Source organism: Narcine bancroftii, unplaced genomic scaffold, assembly GCF_036971445.1.
Source record: "Narcine bancroftii isolate sNarBan1 unplaced genomic scaffold, sNarBan1.hap1 Scaffold_158, whole genome shotgun sequence".
NCBI lineage: Eukaryota > Metazoa > Chordata > Chondrichthyes > Torpediniformes > Narcinidae > Narcine > Narcine bancroftii.
Window position 1 is genome coordinate 6,373,490 of NW_027211893.1, and position 8,668 is coordinate 6,382,157.

Genomic DNA, 8,668 nt, shown 5'->3' on the forward strand with positions numbered 1-8,668 from the left:
GGAATCAGAGGTGGGGAATCAGAGGTTGGGAATCAGAGGCAGGGAATCAGAGGCTTGGAATCAGATGCAGGGAATCAGATGCAGGGAATCAGAGGCGGGGAATCAGAGCTGGGGAATCAGAGGTGGGGAATCAGAGTTGGGGAATCAGAGGCGGGGACTTAGATATTGGGAAACAGAGGCGGGGAATCAGAGGCGGGGAAACAGAGGTGGGGAATCAGATATGGGGAATCAGAGATGGGGAATCAGAGGCAGGGAATCAGATGTGCGGAATCAGAGATGGGGAATCAAAGGCAGGGAATCAGAATCAGAAGCAGGGAATCAGAGGCCGGGAATCAGAGGCCGGAATCAGATGCCGGGAATAAGAGGCTGGGAATCAGAGGTGGGGAATCAGAGTCCGGGAATCAGAGATGGGGAATCAGAGGCGGGGAATGAGATATGGGGAATCAGAGGCGGGGAATCAGAGGCGGGGAAACAGAGGCGAGGAATCAGATATGGGGAATCAGAGGTGGCGAATCAAAGGCGGTGAATCAGAGATGGGGAATAAGAGGCGGGGAATCAGAGGCAGGGAATCAAACACGGGGAATCAGAGGCGGGGAATCAGAGCTGGGGAATCAGAGGCGGGGAATCAGAGTTAGGGAATCAGAGGCGGGGAATCAGAGCTTGGGAATCAGAGGAGGGGATCAGAGTCGGGGAATCAGAGGCAGTTAATCAGATGTGCGGAATCCGAGATGGGGAATCAGAGGTGGGGAATCAGAGGCTGTGAATCAGAGATGGGGAATCAGAGGCGGGGAATCAGATGCAGGAATTCAGACACGGGGATTCAGAGGCTGTGAATCAGACGGGGGGAATCAAAGGCGGGGAATCAGAGCTGGGGAATCAGAGGCAGGGAATCAGAGTTGGGGATTCAGAGGCGGGGAATCAGATATGGGGAAACAGAGGCGGGGAATCAGAGGCGGGCAAACAGAGGCGGGGAATTAGATATGGGGAATCAGAGGTGGGGAATCAGAGGTGGTGAATCAGAGATGGGGAATCACAGGCGGGGAATCAGAGGCAGGGAATCGAACGCGGGGAATCAGAGGCAGGGAATCAGAGTTGGGGCATCAGAGGTTGGGAATTAGATATGGGGAAACAGAGGCGGGGAATCAGAGGCGGGGAAACAGAGGCGGGAAATCAGATATGGGGAATCAGAGGTGGGGAATCAGAGGCAGCGAATCAGATGTGCAGAATCAGAGATGGGGAATCAGAGGCAGCGAATCAGAATCAGAAGCGGGGAATCAGAGGCCGGGAATCAGAGGCCGGGAATCAGATGCTGGGAATAAGAGGCCGGGAATCAGAGGTGGGGAATCAGAGTCCGGGAATCAGAGATGGGGATTCAGAGGCGGGGAATGAGATATGGAGAATCAGAGGCAAGGAATCAGAGGCGGGGAAACAGAGGTGGGGAATCAGATATGTGGAATCAGAGGTGGCGAATCAAAGGCGGTGAATCAGAGATGGGGAATCAGGGCAGAGAATCAGAGGCGGGGAAACAGAGGCGGGGAATCAGATATGGGGAATCAGAGGTGTGGAATCAGAGGTTGGGAATCAGAGGCAGGGAATCAGAGGCGGCGAAACAGAGGCGGGGAATCAGATATGGGGAATCAGAGGTGGCGAATCAAAGGCGGTGAAACAGAGATGGGGAATCAGGGCAGGGAATCAGAGGCAGGGAATCAAACACGGGGAATCAGAGCTGGGGAATCAGAGGCGGGGAATTAGAGTTGCTGAATCAGAGGAGGGGAATCAGAGGCGGGGAAACAGAGGCGGGGAATCAGATATGGGGAATCAGAGGTGGGGAATCAGAGGTTGGGAATCAGAGGCAGGGAATCAGAGGCGGGGAATCAGAGGCAGGGAATCAGATGTGCGGAATCGCAGATGGGTAATCAGAGGTAGGGAATCAGAGGTGGGGAATCAGAGGCGGGGAATAAGAGGCTGGGAATCAGATATGGGGAAACAGAGGTGGGGAATCAGAGGCGGGGAAACAGAGGCGGGGAATCAGATATGGGGAATCAGAGGTGGGGAATCAGAGGTTGGGAATCAGAGGCAGGGAATCAGAGGCTTGGAATCAGATGCAGGGAATCAGATGCGGGGAATCAGAGGCGGGGAATCAGAGCTGGGGAATCAGAGGTGGGGAATCAGAGTTGGGGAATCAGAGGCGGGGACTTAGATATTGGGAAACAAAGGCGGGGAATCAGAGGCGGGGAAACAGAGGCGGGGAGTCAGATATGGGGAATCAGAGGTGGGGAATCAGAATCAGAAGCAGGGAATCAGAGGCCAGGAATCAGAGGCCGGAATCAGATGCCCGGAATAAGATGCCGGGAATCAGAGGTGGGGAATCAGAGTCCGGGAATCAGAGATGGGGATTCAGAGGTGGGGAATGAGATATGGGGAATCAGAGGCGGGGAATCAGAGGCGGGGAAACAGATGCGGGGAATCAGATATGGGGAATCAGACGTGGCGAATCAAAGGCGGTGAATCAGAGTTGGGGAATCAGAGGCCGGGAATCAGAGGCAGGGAATCAAACACGGGGAATCAGAGGCGGGGAATCAGAGCTGGGGAATCAGAGGCGGGGAATCAGAGTTGGGGAATCAGAGGCGGGGAAGCAGAGGCAGGGAATCAGACGCGGGGATTCAGAGGCAGGGAATCATAGTTGGGAATCAGAGGCGGATAATCAGATATGGGGAAACAGAGGCGGGGAATCAGGGGCGGGGAAACAGAGGCGGGGAATCAGATATGGGGAATCGGATGCAGGGAATCAGAGGCGGGGAATCAGAGCTGGGGAATCAGAGGCGGGGAATCAGAGTTGGGGCATCAGAGGTGGGGAATCAGATATGGGGAATCAGAGGTGGGGAATCAGAGGCAGGTAATCAGATGTGCGGAATCAGAGATGGGGAATCAGAGGCAGGGAATCAGAATCAGAAGCGGGGAGTCAGAGGCCGGGAATCAGAGGCCTGGAATCAGATGCTGGGAATAAGAGGCCGGGAATCAGAGGTGGGGAATCAGAGTCCGGGAATCAGAGATGGGGAGTCAGAGGCGGGGAATGAGATATGGAGATTCAGAGGCGGGGAATCAGAGGAGGGGAAACAGAGGTGGGGAATCAGATATGGGGAATCAGAGGTGGCGAATCAAAGGCGGTGAATCAGAGATGGGGAATCAGAGGCGGGGAATCAGAGGCAGGGAATCAAACACGGGGAATCAGAGGCGGGGAATCAGAGCTGGGGAATCAGAGGCTGGGAATCAAAGTTGGGGAATCAGAGTCAGGGAATCAGACATGGTGAAACAGGGGCGGGGAATCAGAGGCGGGGAAACAGAGGCGGGGATTCAGATATGGGGAATCAGAGGCGGGGAATTAGAGTTGGGGAATCAGAGGCGGGGAATCAGTGGCGGGGAAACAGAGGCGGGGAATCAAACACGGGGAATCAGAGGTGGGGAATCAGAGGTTGGAAATCAGAGGCAGGGAATCAGCGGCGGGGAATCAGAGGCGGGGAATCAGAGGCAGGGAATCAGAGGCGGGGAATCAGAGGCGGGAATCAGAGGCCGGGAATCAGATATGGCGAAACAGAGGCGGGGAATCAGAGGCGGGGAAACAGAGGCTGGGAATCAGATATGGGGAATCAGAGGTGGGGAATCAGAGGTTGGGTATCAGAGGCAGGGAATCAGAGGCTTGGAATCAGATGCAGGGAATCAGATGCGGGGAATCAGAGGCGGGGAATCAGAGCTGGGGAATCAGAGTCTGGGAATCAAAGTTGGGGAATCAGAGGCAGGGAATCAGATATGGGGAAACAGGGGCGGGGAATCAGAGGCGGGGAAACAGAGGCGGGGAATTAGAGTTGGGGAATCAGAGGCGGGGAATCAGAGGCGGGGAAACAGAGGCGGGGAATCAAACATGGGGAATCAGAGGTGGGGAATCAGAGGTTGGGAATCAGAGGCAGGGAATCAGAGGCGGGGAATCAGAGGCGGGGAATGAGAGGCAGGGAATCAGATGTGCGGAATCGGAGATGGGGAATCGGAGGCAGGGAATCAGAGGCGGGGAATCAGAGGCAGGGAATCAGAGGCCGGGAATCAGATATGGGGAAACAGAAGTGGGGAATCAGAGGCGGGGAAACAGAGGCTGGGAATCAGGTATGGGGAATCAGAGGTGGGGAATCAGAGGCAGGCAATCAGATGTGCAGAATCAGAGATGGGGAATCAGAGGCAGCGAATCAGAATCAGAAGCGGGGTATCAGAGGCCGGGAATCAGAGGCCGGGAATCAGATGCTGTGAATAAGAGGCCGGGAATCAGAGGTGGGGAATCAGAGTCCGGGAATCAGAGATGGGGATTCAGAGGCGGGGAATGAGATATGGAGAATCAGAGGCAAGGAATCAGTGGCGGGGAAACAGAGGTGGGGAATCAGATATGTGGAATCAGAGGTGGCGAATCAAAGGCGGTGAATCAGAGATGGGGAATCAGGGCAGGGAATCAGAGGCGGGGAAACAGAGGCGGGGAATCAGATATGGGGAATCAGAGGTGTGGAATCAGAGGTTGGGAATCAGAGGCAGGGAATCAGAGGCGGCGAAACAGAGGCGGGGAATCAGATATGGGGAATCAGAGGTGGCGAATCAAAGGCGGTGAAACAGAGATGGGGAATCAGGGCAGGGAATCAGAGGCAGGGAATCAAACACGGGGAATCAGAGCTGGGGAATCAGAGGCGGGGAATTAGAGTTGGGGAATCAGAGGAGGGGAATCAGAGGCGGGGAAACAGAGGCGGGGAATCAGATATGGGGAATCAGAGGTGGGGAATCAGAGGTTGGGAATCAGAGGCAGGGAATCAGAGGCGGGGAATCAGAGGCAGGGAATCAGATGTGCGGAATCGCAGATGGGTAATCAGAGGTAGGGAATCAGAGGTGGGGAATCAGAGGCGGGGAATAAGAGGCCGGGAATCAGATATGGGGAAACAGAGGTGGGGAATCAGAGGCGGGGAAACAGAGGCGGGGAATCAGATATGGGGAATCAGAGGTGGGGAATCAGAATTTGGGAATCAGAGGCAGGGAATCAGAGGCTTGGAATCAGATGCAAGGAATCAGATGCGGGGAATCAGAGGCGGGGAATCAGAGCTGGGGAATCAGAGGTGGGGAATCAGAGTTGGGGAATCAGAGGCGGGGACTTAGATATTGGGAAACAAAGGCGGGGAATCAGAGGCGGGGAAACAGAGGCGGGGAGTCAGATATGGGGAATCAGAGGTGGGGAATCAGAGGCAGGGAATCAGATGTGCGGAATCAGAGATGGGGAATCAGAGGCAGGGAATCAGAATCAGAAGCAGGGAATCAGAGGCCGGGAATCAGAGGCCGGAATCAGATGCCGGGAATAAGATGCCGGGAATCAGAGGTGGGGAATCAGAGTCCGGGAATCAGAGATGGGGATTCAGAGGCGGGGAATGAGATATGGGGAATCAGAGGCGGGGAATCAGAGGCGGGGAAACAGATGCGGGGAATCAGATATGGGGAATCAGAGGTGGCGAATCAAAGGCGGTGAATCAGAGATGGGGAATCAGAGGCCGGGAATCAGAGGCAGGGAATCAAACACGGGGAATCAGAGGCGGGGAATCAGAGCTGGGGAATCAGAGGCGGGGAATCAGAGTTGGGGAATCAGAGGCGGGGAAGCAGAGGCAGGGAATCAGACGCGGGGAAACAGAGGCGGGGAATCAGATATGGGGAATCGGATGCAGGGAATCAGAGGCGGGGAATCAGAGCTGGGGAATCAGAGGCGGGGAATCAGAGTTGGGGCATCAGAGGTGGGGAATTAGATATGGGGAAACAGAGGCGGGGAATCAGAGGCGTGGAAACAGAGGCGGGGAATCAGATATGGGGAATCAGAGGTGGGGAATCAGAGGCAGGTAATCAGATGTGCGGAATCAGAGATGGGGAATCAGAGGCAGGGAATCAGAATCAGAAGCGGGGAGTCAGAGGCCGGGAATCAGAGGCCTGGAATCAGATGCTGGGAATAAGAGGCCGGGAATCAGAGGTGGGGAATCAGAGTCCGGGAATCAGAGATGGGGAGTCAGAGGCGGGGAATGAGATATGGAGATTCAGAGGCGGGGAATCAGAGGCGGGGAAACAGAGGTGGGGAATCTGATATGGGGAATCAGAGGTGGCGAATCAAAGGCGGTGAATCAGAGATGGGGAATCAGAGGTGGGGAATCAGAGGCAGGGAATCAAACACGGGGAATCAGAGGCGGGGAATCAGAGCTGGGGAATCAGAGGCTGGGAATCAAAGTTGGGGAATCAGAGTCAGGGAATCAGACATGGGGAAACAGGGGCGGGGAATCAGAGGCGGGGAAACAGGGGCGGGGATTCAGATATGGGGAATCAGAGGCGGGGAATTAGAGTTGGGGAATCAGAGGCGGGGAATCAGTGGCGGGGAAACAGAGGCGGGGAATCAAACACGGGGAATCAGAGGTGGGGAATCAGAGGTTGGAAATCAGAGGCAGGGAATCAGCGGCGGGGAATCAGAGGCGGGGAATCAGAGGCAGGGAATCAGAGGCGGGGAATCAGAGGCGGGAATCAGAGGCCGGGAATCAGATATGGGGAAACAGAGGCGGGGAATCATTGGCGGGGAAACAGAGGCTGGGAATCAGATATGGGGAATCAGAGGTGGGGAATCAGAGGTTGGGAATCAGAGGCAGGGAATCAGAGGCTTGGAATCAGATGCAGGGAATCAGATGCGGGGAATCAGAGGCGGGGAATCAGAGCTGGGGAATCAGAGTCTGGGAATCAAAGTTGGGGAATCAGAGGCAGGGAATCAGATATGGGGAAACATGGGCGGGGAATCAGAGGCGGGGAAACAGAGGCGGGGAATCAGATATGGGGAATCAGAGGCGGGGAATTAGAGTTGGGGAATCAGAGGCGGGGAATCAGAGGCGGGGAAACAGAGGCGGGGAATCAAACACGGGGAATCAAAGGTGGGGAATCAGAGGTTGGGAATCAGAGGCAGGGAATCAGAGGCGGGGAATCAGAGGCGGGGAATGAGAGGCAGGGAATCAGATGTGCGGAATCGGAGATGGGGAATCAGAGGCAGGGAATCAGAGGCGGGGAATCAGAGGCAGGGAATCAGAGGCCGGGAATCAGATATGGGGAAACAGAAGCGGGGAATCAGAGGCGGGGAAACAGAGGCTGGGAATCAGGTATGGGGAATCAGAGGTGGGGAATCAGAGGCGGGGAATCAGAGCTGGGGAATCAGAGGTGGGGAATCAAAGTTGGGGAATCAGAGGCGGGGACTTAGATATGGGGAAACAGAGGCGGGGAATCAGAGACGGGGAAACAGAGGCGGGGATTCAGATATGGGGAATCAGAGGAGGGGAATCAGAGGCAGGGAATTAGATGTGCGGAATCAGAAATGGGGAATCAGAGGCAGGGAATCAGAATCAGAAGCAGGGAATCAGAGGCCGGGAATCAGAGGCCGGGAATCAGAGGCTGGAATCAGATGCCGGGAATAAGAGGTCGGGAATCAGAGGTGGGGAATCAGAGTCCGGGAATCAGAGATGGGGAATCAGAGGCGGGGACTTAGATATGGGGAAACAGAGGCGGGGAATCAGAGACGGGGAAACAGAGGCGGGGAATCACATATGGGGAATCAGAGGTGGGGAATCAGAGGTTGGGAATCAGAGGCAGGGAATCAGAGGCGGGGAATCAGAGGCAGGGAATCAGATATGCGGAATCGGAGATGGGTAATCAGAGGTAGGGAATCAGAGGTGGGGAATCAGAGGGGGGGAATAAGAGGCCGGGATTCAGATATGGGGAAACAGAGGTGGGGAATCAGAGGCGGGGAAACAGAGGCGGGGAATCAGATATGGGGAATCAGAGGTGGGGAATCAGAGGTTGGGAATCAGAGGCAGGGAATCAGAGGCTTGGAATCAGATGCAGGGAATCAGATGCGGGGAATCAGAGGCGGGGAATCAGAGCTGGGGAATCAGAGGTGGGGAATCAGAGTTGGGGAATCAGAGGCGGGGACTTAGATATTGGGAAACAAAGGCGGGGAATCAGAGGCGGGGAAACAGAGGCGGGGAGTCAGATATGGGGAATCAGAGGTGGGGAATCAGAGGCAGGGAATCAGATGTGCGGAATCAGAGATGGGGAATCAGAGGCAGGGAATCAGAATCAGAAGCAGGGAATCAGAGGCCGGGAATCAGAGGCCGGAATCAGATGCCGGGAATAAGAGGCCGGGAATCAGAGGTGGGGAATCAGAGTCCGGGAATCAGAGATGGGGATTCAGAGGCGGGGAATGAGATATGGGGAATCAGAGGCGGGGAATCAGAGGCGGGGAAACAGATGCGGGGAATCAGATATGGGGAATCAGAGGTGGCGAATCAAAGGCGGTGAATCAGAGATGGGGAATCAGAGGCCGGGAATCAGAGGCGGGGAATCAAACACGGGGAATCAGAGGCGGGGAATCAGAGCTGGGGAATCACAGTTGGGGAATCAGAGGCGGGGAAGCAGAGGCAGGGAATCAGACGCGGGGATTCAGAGGCGGGGAATCATAGTTGGGAATCAGAGGCGGATAATCAGATATGGGGAAACAGAGGCGGGGAATCAGGGGCGGGGAAACAGAGGCGGGGAATCAGATATGGGGAAACAGGGGCGGGGAATCAGAGGCGGGGAA